At 45.6% G+C, this 13,301-nt stretch overlaps 1 protein-coding gene across 5 annotated transcripts in view; it reads left to right on the forward strand.

Annotated features, from left to right (window-relative positions):
• Positions 1-13,301, forward strand: part of LOC123352367 (DAB2 interacting protein) — a 401,633-nt gene that overhangs the window by 42,634 nt on the left and 345,698 nt on the right. For all 5 annotated transcript variants that reach the window (XM_044992350.1, XM_044992351.1, XM_044992356.1 and 2 more), the window contains one exon: positions 9,799-10,067. The gene's annotated coding sequence lies outside the window, so the exon portion shown is untranslated. The remainder of the gene's footprint in view (positions 1-9,798; positions 10,068-13,301) is intronic.

Raw genomic sequence — 13,301 nt, forward strand, 5'->3', positions numbered from 1 at the left:
GCCCCTGGACTGTATATCCAGAGCAACCTATATGCTTGTCTACCATATATATGTCTATTGTACACACTATTGTATCTGATGAGGTGAATCCTTAATTATCTCATTTATTTCAAATTGCTCAATTTCAAACTATGATAATTGTGAATCTGAAAATATCTGATCTCTAATAGCTTGTGAATCAGCATATCACACTGGATAGCAGAGAGCCTTCTCCCCAGCCTCCCTTATCTCTAAAGGAACATAGATGGCCATTTCAGTGCAATTCTTATGACTGTCTCTTTGTCCAAAATGTTAATTATTTGTAATGCTTTTATTTAATCTCTGCATTCTAAAAGACAATGTCTGTCCAAACTACTTAAGATGCTTCACTGGATCACAAGAGAGAATTTTTTGTTATCTTTGCAGATCTAATAAGGCCTTTCCTATCAGAGGTTTGGCATTGCCGTTTTAAATACCATTAATATCAGCTGTGATTACCATGCCTGGCTACATAAAACCTTCAAATTGCTGCTATCAAGGGCTGTTTAACATTTTTTTTATTACCATTAGCCTCTCCAATGGACATCAAAAGGGACTTCGAATAATTAATCTCCTATTTTAAGGACCTGGAGAGCAAGGTTGTAATCAGTGTTACTTTGGGTAATAACATCGTGCGCCATGTAATATCGTGTAAACAACAAGGAGGGAGAGGAACTAGTTCGGGTGTTTCAAAGGTTTACAGCTAAGAACAGCTGTGCTGACCCTGAGCAAAGGAAATATTGGGGCTAACTTGAGATCTGTTTCTCATCAGGGAGATCTGTTCAATTGAGGAATAGTCTCTATGGCTAGTTGTGGAAACCATGATTGGAGCCATTGTGAATTCTGCTCCTTCAATAGCCAGAGGGGTCACTACTAAGTGATGGAGGAGCTCCCTTTCTCTGGATGCCACAGTGCTTAATGCCTGGTGGCTACCCAAGGAGTGAGAAGCAAGGTCCAAACCCAGATCTCAGTTCCTTTCCCTTCTCTATTCCCAGGGAGTTCTCTGGAGTTTGAAGCATCTGTTAGAGTTTGAGGATGACTGGCTCTCTAGGAGGCATGAGGCAGAAGACATAGACTTTGTGGATAAATAATAGTGCACATGGGGGTGAAAGAGAGTTAGCTCAGTGTGTGATAAATTGGTTTCATTTGAACAGAGAAGAAGATTGGCTGATAATGCTGAATACTATGCAATTTCCTTTGAAATTAGCAGATGGAGTGGGAAGGGGATACAAAAGTGAGAAAAGAGAGAGAAGCTAATGATGAATGCTGCAGACTGGAAACAAAATGTTGCTAAAACACCATGAGGGAATGAAAGCTCAGTACACAAGTGGAAATGTGATCATTGGTCCATGAAGGCCTGGTGAGGCTGCGAAGCTTTGAGCCCATGTGCTGTGTTCCAAGGGTAGACATTATGTAACGGGGCTGAGAGAGGAGTAGGGAAACTCAGGATACCCCCTGTGCTCAGTGAATTAGCAAGAAGAGGGGTCAGCAAAGTGAGGGTTGCAGAGCTGGCAGCAAGTGAGGGAGAAGCTAGAGGATATTCTAGCCCATGCCGATTAATTACTGACCCAGAAGCAGCTGCAAGTGAAGAGCAAGGAAGAGCTAGTTTAATGTACCTTTGAAATGATTGAGCTGAGCTTAGAACGCCGTTTGACCTCCTAGGCAGGATAAGAAGGGGAATCGGGGCATTTTTAAAGCAAATAAGATCTGTCTGCCAAAAAGAAAGAGGGAAAGAAGAATGTAGAGCACATTTAATGGGGACTTCACGGTATGCTGGCAAAGGTAAACAAGGAATTAGTATGAGGGGAAGTGTGTGTGTGTTGGAGAGTGGCAGTATTGCACTGGGCAGATAATGCAGGACTCTTGCCTTGAAACAGCCAACAGGATTAGGTAGTTGGAGCTAACATGGAGCAATGATCTGGACTTGATCATTCCAATTCGATATGCCACAATTATATCAGATCTGCAGTATTCACAGGAGCATGTTTGCATGGACGTGGCCTAGAATAGTCAATTAAAGAGGTCTAGTTGCAAAAATGTAATTTGCTTGTAAGGTGTGTAGTGTGTGCCTTTCTAGTGATAAGACTACTGAGGATAAATAACAGCCTGCTGCTGCTGGTTAATGGAGGTACTCCTTTAGCTCAAGTGGTAGAAGTCTATGCTTTAGTACAGGAGGTCCCTGGTTCAGAGCCTCCTGTGACTTATGGTAAAAAGTGTTTCGTACGTGTCATGAGGTGAGTATATATGGCACCACCATGCAGGTACCCTATGTATGTGTGAGCACACACACGCAGAGAATTGTGGCCTGCAGAGCAGACACTGTAACATATATATGCACCAGGCATGCTGGTCTCTGCATGAAACTTAGCTGGCTGTTTACTAGAAGTCTTTGGTACAGTGGGGGTCTAACAAAGAGGATGTGGAAGAATGAATGGGGAGAAGTTGACAAGAATCAACTCAAAAAGAAAATCAGTTTTTGGAAAATGAGGAGGTATTGCATATAAAACCCCAGATGGGGACGATGCACTCTATTATCATTGAAACAAAATGAAATTGTCAAAACAACAAAAGCAGAAGCCACTGTGGTTCACCAGGGACCATATGGGACAGAAATAAAGAACATGCAAATGAGAGCATTATTAAATAAAAGTGAAGGCAGCTTAAAAATAATTAGAAAAGCCAAAATGAAAAATGAGCATCAAGCAGAGCAAGAATTTCCAGCTAAGGTACATTAGAAAGGGTCCATAAGTGCAGCTCCTGGGCAGCGAGTGAACGAGATTTGTCGTCGCTGTTGAAGAAAGATATGGGGGAGGCTGGAAATGAAGGCTCAAGAACAACTGGAGGTAATAATTATTTTTTGCATCAGTCTTGCAATGGGGAGGGAGAGCATTTGCTGGCATCAGGAAGCAGATTTTGGTGACAATTGGAAGCAATACAGTGCAGATCCCACAGCTATTATTTATGGGCTCAGAAGCTTTGAAAATAGATAAGGAAACAGAACTTGGAACCTATAAGGCCAAATTCTGGTCCCATTGACCTCAGTAGCAAAATTCCCATTGGTTTCAACAGGACCAGGTTCTGGCCCCGTATTTCAGTGTTGAGTGAAAGGAAGGAGAAACTGGAGAAGTTTCAGTAGCCATTTACTTATATGTTCACTGAGGGCTTGTCTACACTACAGGACTATTTCGAATCTACGCTATGCACTGCAATTAAAAATCCCCCCCACACACACAAAGTCTTCTGACACGAGAAACGTGACGGAAACAGAGAGTAACAGCAAACCGCTTTTAATAATGTTATACACAGTGGGGGGTTGAAACTTGGATTTGGGACTGGGTGATCCTGTAAGGGAAGAACTTCTACAGATTTACAGCGCGAGAGGTGTCTTGTACATTAGCGCTCTGCTGCGGTGCAGTGACAGTTCTCACGGCCCCTACCGCCCCTCCTGTCTTTTTCTTTCGGCGTCTAATCTGAGCCAGCCTCTGCGAGGGGGATGGCGGGGCAGTCCGTGAAGGAGCCGAAGCTGTGTGATGCGAAAAAGTAGGTGATTTCCTTGAACAAATACATGTTTGCCAACAGTAAACACAGTCTAGTCATTTTCAGTTAAGAAGACCAAACAGGGAACCAAGTCTCAGGAGATCTCGGAACTAGTCCGAGATTTCGGACTACGCTCTCATTGGCGGCGCGATTGCACTGGATAGCGCACAAGCGAGGAGAGACAGCTGCATCCCTCTTGCACAAAGTCCTGGTAAGCCTTACAGTACAGACTGCTTATCAGATAGTGCTTAGCTGTGCTCTCCTGCTGGAGGCAATGTGCAAAGCAGAAAAGATGAGCGTTATGCGGCATCTCCCGCCAGTGACCGCGAAAGACCCCTGTATGCTTTTCCTCTGAGTCCTGGAACACGTGGCTGTTAAGCGAGGGTCATTCTTATGCAAAGTAAAACTCTGTTAAGCGAGGGTCATTCTTATGCAAAGTAAAACTCTGTTAAGCGAGGGTCATTCTTATGCAAAGTAAAAGTCTACCATGCACAATAGTAACAGTACACTAATTCCACTAATTAGATGCAGCACTTCCACAACGACATCACCCTGAGGCGTGTCAGGCGCACACAGAGAGAGCGGATGTTAATAGAAGCCCTGCACAGACCAGGACCCTACGCTGCCATGCTCGTAGAGGCGATGGTCCCCCTCTACCTGAGGATGGCATGGCGCGGAAGAGTGTGCTTCAACGGAGCACCCAATAAAGCACCTCTCCCAAGAAACCTCTTGCTGAGGCTTTTCCAGCTGCTCTCTGAGAGCTTTTTTGAAATATCCCCAGAGGACTATTGCTCCATTGCTGTTTGTGTAGACCTGCTGTTTGTTTAGTTTCATATTTAAAAATGTTTATATAGTATTTCTATTTTTTATATAAATCCCTGTTTCTTAAAAAAATAAATGTTTCCCTGTTTGTAGCACTTACCGCCTGATCCTTCCCCTGATTCCGAGTCCTGGTTAACGGGCGGGGACGGTTGGTAGGGGATCTCTGTGAGGGTGATGAAGAGATCCTGGCTGTCAGGGAAAGCGGGAGTGGGTTCGATGTCGCCTGCGCCGTCCTCTAAAGACCCTTCCTCATCTTCCCCATCGGCGAACAGGGAGGGGGAACTGTCCCGGTACACTATTCCGTCCTCGGAGTCCACCGTCACTGGTGGGGCACTGGTGGCAGACCCACCTAGAATGGCATGCAGTGCCTCGTAGAAGCGGCATGTCTGGGGCTGGGCTCCGGAGCGTCCGTTTGCCGCTCTGACTTTTTGATACCCTTGTCTTAGGTCCTTCACTTTCACGCGGCACTGCATCGCATCCCGGCTGTATCCTTTGTCTTTCATGGCTTTAGAGACCTTCTCGAAGGTCTTCGCGTTCCGCTTGTTGGAGCGCAGCTCCGAGAGCACAGACTCCTCGCCCGCGATCAGATCCTGGACTTCCCGGTCAGTCCATGCTGGGGACCTCTTTCTATTCTGGGATTGCCCGGACTCCTCTGCTGGAGAGCTCTGCATCGTTGCAGGTGCTGCGGAGCTCGCCCCGATGTGCAACCAGAACGTCAGATTCAAACCGCCCAGACAGGAAAATGAATTCAAATTTTCGCGGGTCATTTCCTGTGTGGCTGGCCAGAGAATCCAAGCTCGGACTGCTGTCCAGAGCGTCAACAGAGTGGTGCACTGTGGGATAGCTCCCGGAGCTGCTAAGTTCGATTAGCATCCACACCAAGCCTAATTCGAGCTAGCAAGTGCGAATTTAGCGTTACTCCACCTGCCGGGGTGGAGTACCAAATTCGAACTAAAGAGCCCTCTAGTTCGAATTAAATGGCTTCCTGATGTGGACGGTTGAGCGGTTAGTTCGAATTAACGCTGATAAATTCGAATTAAAGTCCTAGTGTAGACCAGGCCTAAGACGCCTATTTTCCTTGGGTACTATTGGAAAGCTGCGTAAAGGGCCAGCGCAGCCTAAATCTTACTGTGATTCAACAGGGGCACAGGCCTTTGCTGGCCTTCTGCAGCACATGGATGAATTTCACTCCCTTTTATAGGCCAAATGCAATCCCCACAGATCAAACACCCAACAACCAGATCCAGAGTAGGCAGCTGGCCCTCACTCTGAAATGGGCCAAACCAGATCCAGCTAGCCTCACACTCTGGAGAAGTTTATACTTAGGGTGGAAATGTGCAGGTGCAGCGTGTCTGTTATGGTGAGCTGCACCTGTAAGGGGTTAGAACCCCAAGCTCTGGCTGGTGCCTGAGTCAGGTGACCCAGGGTCACGTGATGACAATCTGAAGATGGTGCTGCCTATAAAATGGGAGGGCTGGTCCCACAGAAAGGGAGAGCTGCAGGCAGTAGGAAAGCTCTCCTGCAGCAGACCCAGGAGGGTGACTGGCGGTGGAAGCTTGCTATGATTTAAGCTGGCTCTTGTGGGGAGAGAGAGAGCTGCAAGGAGGCCTGCAGGGTGTTCTAGGAGGCTATCCATTGTCATGGTGGCCCAGGGAAAATGGTTTAGGAGAGCCAGGAAGCTTTCAGCTGGAGCCCTGATACAAGAGCCAAAAGGATTTGGGATGAGAAGCCCTGCTATGGGGGCTAAGGGATTGTTTGGTTCAGGGAAGAGCCAGTTGGTAGCAGGAAAAGGGAGGGAACCTGCAGCCTTGTTCTGCTAAGGCCCATGCTGCAAATCACACAAGCTACCTGTTAAAAGGAACTTGCATAGAATGACATGTGCCTGGAAGGCCAAAGAAAGTGATTGTATCATGGAACCAAAATGGTTTTAAAAAACAGCCCCCATGAGGGAGAATGTTATTGAAAATGCCTGGGTGCATGCAAACTGATTAATTGAAGGAGAAACAGAGTGCAGATGCATGTCCCAACAGATTATGCGGAGCTGACTCTAGACACGGAGGAGGCTACCGCAGCATGCTCGGGCGCATAAGGCTACAATGTGCTTTCTGGAGGTGAAATGCCTCCCAGGGCTTCAACTAGGCAGCTTGATTCTGTCCCACTCTCAAAGCAGAACTGTGGTTAAAAACATAAGAATGGCCACACTGGGTCAGACCAAAGGTCCATCTAGCCCAGTATCGTGTCTTCCGACAGTGGCCAATACCAGGTGCCCCAGAGAGAATGAACAGAATAGGTAATCACCAAGTGATCCATCCCCTGTCACCCTTTCCCAGCTTCTGGCAAATAGAGGCTAGGGACATCCTGGCTAATAGACATTGATGGACCTATCCCCCATGAGCATATCTAGTTATTTTTTTAACCCTATTTCAGTATTGGCCTTCACAACATCCTCTGGCAAGGAGTTCCACAGGTTGACTGTGCGTTGTATGAAGAAATACTTCCTTTTGTTTGTTTTAAACCTGCTGCCTATTAATTTCATTTGGTGACCCTAGATCTTGTGTTATGAGAAGGAGTAAATAACACTTCCTTATTTACTTCCTCCCCACCAGTCATGATTTACCTATGATAGACCTCTATCATATCCTCCCTTAGTCGTCTCTTTTTCAAGCTGAAAAGTCCCAGTCTTATTAATCTCTCCTCCTATGGCAGCTGTTCCATACCCCTAATAATTTTTGTTGCCCTTTTCTCAACTTTTTCCAATTCCAATATATCTTTTTTGAGATGGGGCGACCACATCTGCATGAAGTATTCAAGATGTGGGCGTACCATGGATTTGTAGAGAGGCAATATGATATTTTTAGTTTTATTAATCCCTTTCTTAATGATTCCTAACATTCTCTTTGTTTTTTGACTGCCGCTGCACATTGAGTGGATGTTTTCAGAGAACTATCCACAGTGACTCCAAGATCTTTCTTGAATAGTAACAGTTAATTTAGACCCCATCATTTTATATGTATAGTTGGGATTATATTTTCCAATGTGCATTACTTTGCATTTATCAACATTGAATTTCATCTGCCATTTTGTTACCCAGTCACCCAGTTTTGAGAGATCCTTTTGTAGCTCTTTGCAGTCTGCCTGGACTTAACTATTTTGAGCAATTTTGTAACATCTGTAAATTTTGCCACCTCACTGTTTTTCCCTTTTTCCAGATCATTTATTAATATATTGAATAGGACTGGGCCCAGTACAGACCATTGGGGGACACCACTGTTTACCTCTCTCCATTCTGACCTATCTTTTAACCAGTTACCAATCCATGAGAGGACCTTCCCTCTTATCCCACGACAGCTTACTTTGCTTAAGAGCCTTTGGTGAGGGACTTTGTCAAAGGCTTTCTTGAAATCTAAGTACACTATATCCACTGGATCCCCCTGGTCCACATGCATGTTGACTACCATCAAAGAATTCTAGTAGATTGGTGAGGCATGATTTCACTTTACAAAAACCATGTTGACTCTTCCCCAACAAATTATGTTCATCTATGTGTCTGACAATTTTGTTCTTTACTATAGTTTCAATCAGTTTGCCCAGTACTGAAGTCAGGCTTACCAGCCTGTTATTGCCGGGATCACCTCTGGAGTCCTATTTAAAAATTGGCATCACATTAGCTATCCTCCAGTCATTTGGTACAGAAGCTGATTAAAATGATAGGTTACAGACTACAGTTAATAGTTCTGCAATTTCACATTTGAGTTAAAAGCCATAAGAGAGCACACAGTATGGTAGTGTTGGAGTCTGGAGAAATATCCAGGCTTCGGGGTGAGTCCCTGCACCTTTTCCCCTTCGCTAGGTCTAGAGGACAGTCAGCACACAGCATACAAATAGCCAACAGCCCCTCTGTGACATGTTCATTGCCTGGCTCTTACACAGTAGCAGCTGGTAAAGGAATGCTGCACCACTGTGGGGTAGGTTGTAGGGGTTAAAACCCCCACATAATTGCATTTAAGATTTTCTCTGTGATTTCCCACCCACCCCCCTTTTCCCCCTACTGGGTTTAATAGTCATGATGATTAAGCTATTGCGTGAACCTTTGCAAAATGGCTCTGAGGGTATTGTAGAAAAGTAATTGCAAAACAGCTGAAAGGCAGGGTCAAAGAAGAGGGCGTGCACAACCCGACAGGGGCATCTCCTGTAAGAGAGCATTCTCAGATGAAGAGAGCTGATAGTCTCAATCAAAATATATCCTTTATCCTTGCAAAGGGAAACATCCCATAGGGGGCGCAGGGAGAGTAAAAAAATCAGGAATCTGGGTGGGAAAGGGGCAAAACTCCCCCAGGGAATATTCTCTCTCATGATCCTGTTTTTTGTGCCATCCAAGAAAGTGACAGATCTTAACTTTCTCTTGATGAGCTCTTCCTGTGTCTCGTTTGCAGCCACCCTTGTGGTGAAGTTTTTTAAATCAGAACCGGGGTGGGGGGAGAACTAAGTGAGAAATCAAACTTGATTAGGTGCAAAATCCTTGAAATCCTGCTCTAATAGAGAGAGGAACCTGAGACACTCTCTGAGATGTGCTGTTGGTGACACGCAGACAAAGAGGCCATGGAGAGCTGTTGCAGGCACAAGGAGCAGTCGATGAGAGAGAACTGAATGAATTCTGAGAGGTACAGTGAGTGGAGGACTGGTGAGCCCACAGGCGCTGGCAGGGGAAAGCTACCTGGAGAGCTAATTGCTGACAAGGGAGAGAGACTAGTTCATTTGGGTGGAGTGTGGACAGGTTTTGGGTACTGGGCTGGGCGGGGACAGGACCGAAGAGCACAAAAGTGAAACTTGCTTGGAAATGGCATGTGCCCCCATGTGCTAGGGGTGCTATGCTGCTCCAGGGGTCATCTTTTGGATGAACCATAAAACCAAAATCTTGACCACTTCTGGTAATTAAAGTTCCCAGGACGTTTCTTGTTAGGATTCAAGTGTTAGATACACTCCAGTGTGGCTAGTTATATTTTTGCCTTCCTAAATTTCCTCTCTTCTTCAATTGAGTATAGGGGTGGTCTTCATTTCCTGTGCTAGGTTGTAATGCACTTTTGTGCATGGAAACAAGCGTCTGAAAAGTGCTTTGGAATCTGAAAAGGTGTTATCCATGTCAGATGGTTGGCCAAATCCTGTAGTCCTTACTGAGTCAGCGCTCCTATGGCCTGTAGAACTGGGTCCAATAGTCTGATTATTTTACTATTCCTAAACTAGAAAGAGCATAGGAAAAGTGACTGTGAAATCAAATGCAACAGACAACAAAGGGAGAGAACGACAGAGGTACATCCGAAAAAAAGGCTTTGTAGAACTATTTTGTGTGAAATGAACTGGAAACATGAGAAGATTTCATCTCTCTCTCTCTCTCTCCCTCTCTCTCATGTTTCTCTCCTTTAGTGCCCAAGCAATGATGAAGCAACAAACAGAAAAGCCATTTTGAGATATTCGCTTCTTGGTCTGGGGATGTCACATAAAGCGAGACAAATATGGAATAACGTAGCCCAAAAAGGCTACTGAAGTGAAGAACATCGTTGATCTGGAAGGACAACTGTCTGAATTCCTAAACAAAGAGAGAGGGATCTGCAGGAAATGGCAACTGGAGCAGAGAACAGCTCAGTGCAAGCAACCCAGCAGCCTATGAGGTTTCAGAACACATCTAATTCTAGGTGAGGTGGCATGTGCATAAATATTGTGTTGGATTTTTCCTCCATAAACAATGTGTGTTTGTATATGTGTCTATAGAATTGGAATATGTAAAGCTATATTTCCTTTCATTAGCAAATTCTCTAGCTGTGTGCCCTACCTTGCAGGGACCCAAGACTCCAGAGAGGGAATAAATCTGGATGCAAGTTTTCTCTTCCAGTCCCACATCTGAGTTGCCAACTCAGCCTCTACCCAAAATGCAAGGCCCTGAGTAAGATACTTGCATTGCTTGTATCTAAGGCCCATTTTGGGTGATGTAAGTGATCAGTCGCAAACAAATCAGAAAACCTCTTATGAAGGATAGTAGCTCAAATCTACATGAATGAATGGTCTGCCCAGAGACCTGGGCACCCTGATGCCAACTGGAGAAACAAAAACAATAATTAGCACTAACCCCATATCAGAAAACAAACAACACAGGAGGGAAGAGAAGATGAAATGGGAAGGGATTTATATGATATACCCTCCCACAGGGCTATTTCTCCTATAGTTGTTCAGGATGTATGAATTGGCTTGGCTGGACAGTTATTCTAGCCTGAACCTTCACCCAAAACTCAGATTGAACCTCTGCCTAACTTCAAAGAAACTTCAGTTAACTTTCTGTTTCCACTGTTGGATGGAAGCACCAAATGCCAGACACAGCTATTCTCATAGCTATTCCAGCCCAATGCAGGCAGGAAGTAACCAGCTTCTCTTCATCACAGAGCATGCTCTGATACCTCCAACCCAGTTCTGGGAGTCCCTTGTGGTTCTGGTAAGTATCCAAATGTATGGATGGGTGCCTCTGTGGACTGTGAATCTTCCCTTGCTATTTATTGTTCATGCTTTCATTAATATTATCCCATTACCTCAATGGCTGCTGTGTTTATCTAGTCATCCTATTGTCAAACAGCAACCCATCCATTAGGACTGTCTATCCCTCAAGCAAACATGAATTTGTTGCTGATGGATCCTGAGTGTGGTGAAAGCTGCTGCAGATTTTTCTAAATGGCTTCCTGTTCCAAGGAGATAAATGCAGAAAAATAGTTAGGAATCTCTAAAATCAAGTAAGGTGAAATCTCAACAGACAGCTCACTAAATTGTGCACAACTCTCGGCATGTTGCAAACCTTTTGTTATCTTTGCTCAGGAGTCCGTTTTGGTTTTATTTTCCTCCCTTAAATTGCCACTAGTGGCGTTCAAAGATATTTACCTCAGGATTGATGTGTACAGTATCAAGAGATAACATTTCCCTCCAGCTGTCTTGGCTTTAACTCTGCCCCCACAGCATTATTCATTTTCCCATCTTAGAGATGGAACTTGTTTCTTCTCAGCTACATCCAACTGTTTTGTGGCATCCTGCACAGCATATATCTAATGTCCAGTCCTCCCAAAGCTGTAATGGCATTTCTCACTCACGCTTTCCATGAGCCTGTATCTCTGAGGGATGGGGCTACCGGGAGAATTAGTACTTTGGCAGAGGAAGCTTGCTCAAAGCTTCTGATGAGGAAATCTGAGTCCCTGACAGAGGCTGGTACTTGATCTCTCCTTGTTAGCTCTGTCTCTTGGTCTACCTGAAGTGCACGTCTGAGGCTGAATCATTTCAGGGCCTTCTTTCTCTCCAGACTCAGAAGCTGAAGATGGTGCGGGGAGGTAGGTGCCGGGTTGTGGGTGTGATAGATATAAATATTCCCTCTGAAGCAGAGAGGTTTTGTAAACTACATCTTGCACTGACTAGCAGAAGAAACCTCATAGAACATATAATGAGCAAGACATGCTAGACTCTGACTTCTTTCACACAGATGCAGCCATGCTGTCTCTCCACTGCAGGGCTTCCTGCATTTCACTGACCCAATCAAACAAATGCCCCTCTGATGCCATCTTTCCAGGAGGAGATGGGCTTGGCTGTATTCTGGGTGGAGTAATGTCACCTCCACCCCAGAAGAGGTTCTACCACAGTGTCATCACCCAGCTCAGAGAAATCTAAGTCATGTTACCTTCATCCTCGTTTTTGTGCCTCACAGCTGTTGATTTAACAGTGCCGTGCCTTCCATCTCTCTAGCTGAAGGATCCATGCAGGACAGCTGCTCCTTTAACTATGCAATGCACATTCCAGTCAGGGGACCCAGCTGCACAGGATTTCATGGAGGGCTCAGGCACTGCATTGAACAGCCCAGCAGCCACAATGGAGGACCCTGGAGAGCCCTTGACGAGTAACTGTTCCTTAGACGCATATGGTCACATTCATGCACCTAACACTAAGAGTGAGCACAGCCAGGCTCAGACGTTTTGCTGTATGGAGAGACTCAGCAAACCATTGCCTATAAGACTAGGGCTTTCCAAAATTCCTAGGTGCACCTGATCCCAAACACATGTCTAAGCTGCCATCAGTCCCCATTGAGGCAGCAGGACTCTTCCCCCAGCTAAAGTAACCACAGGCACTGTGTGTCCCAATTTGTCCCTGAGTCATGATCCAAACACTTACGACAGTCAGTGATCAGGCAGGAGTCCAGCCAAAGTGTGGCTGTGGTGTGAGGTTTGGGGTGGGTGGGGGGGATCACCCTTGTGCCTCTCACCCAGTAAGATCAGCAGCATCTTACTGGGAGGAGGCCCTTGCTGTCACCTATGGCTTTGAGAAGTTGCCAGGTGATGTCAATGCTTTTGCCCACTCAGTTCGAGGAAACATATAGGCTGCTTTCTCTGTGGATTGTTATGCAGCCCTTACAAAAGAGAAGGCTATGATGACACCCCCAGTAACCTTGGCAAAGTGTTTTGTTAAGTAGTTCTGTGCTTCGCTGGGTTTTCAGCTCATATGCATTCATCACTCCCTCCTACGTATGAATTTACATTTCTAAGCAAGACTGTGCGGTGGCGGGCAGCAGTGGCATCATGCTGATCTTTTACACTGGCTAATGATTGAATCAAACACCAGGCAAAGAACTGTACTGCGCGCTCACTACAGAAGGGGAGAACCAAACCAGAGGCTTTTCCTCACTCCTTTCTCCTGGTCACGCAACTTGATATTTTCTCCGTGTTTTCAGTAATGGCGAGCTCTCCATTCCTGCCCCTTTCCCCACACATGCTCCGGCTGGGCATGGGGTGGCACACTGAGAACAGACTGGCAGCACTCGGCGTCCGTGCATGTGCTAACACCTCACGTGCAATTGCAGCCCAGTTCTCCATGTGGGATTCTTACTGTAGCTGGTATCAAGGAAGAGC

Source organism: Mauremys mutica, chromosome 18 (genome assembly GCF_020497125.1).
Source record: "Mauremys mutica isolate MM-2020 ecotype Southern chromosome 18, ASM2049712v1, whole genome shotgun sequence".
NCBI classification, from domain to species: domain Eukaryota; kingdom Metazoa; phylum Chordata; order Testudines; family Geoemydidae; genus Mauremys; species Mauremys mutica.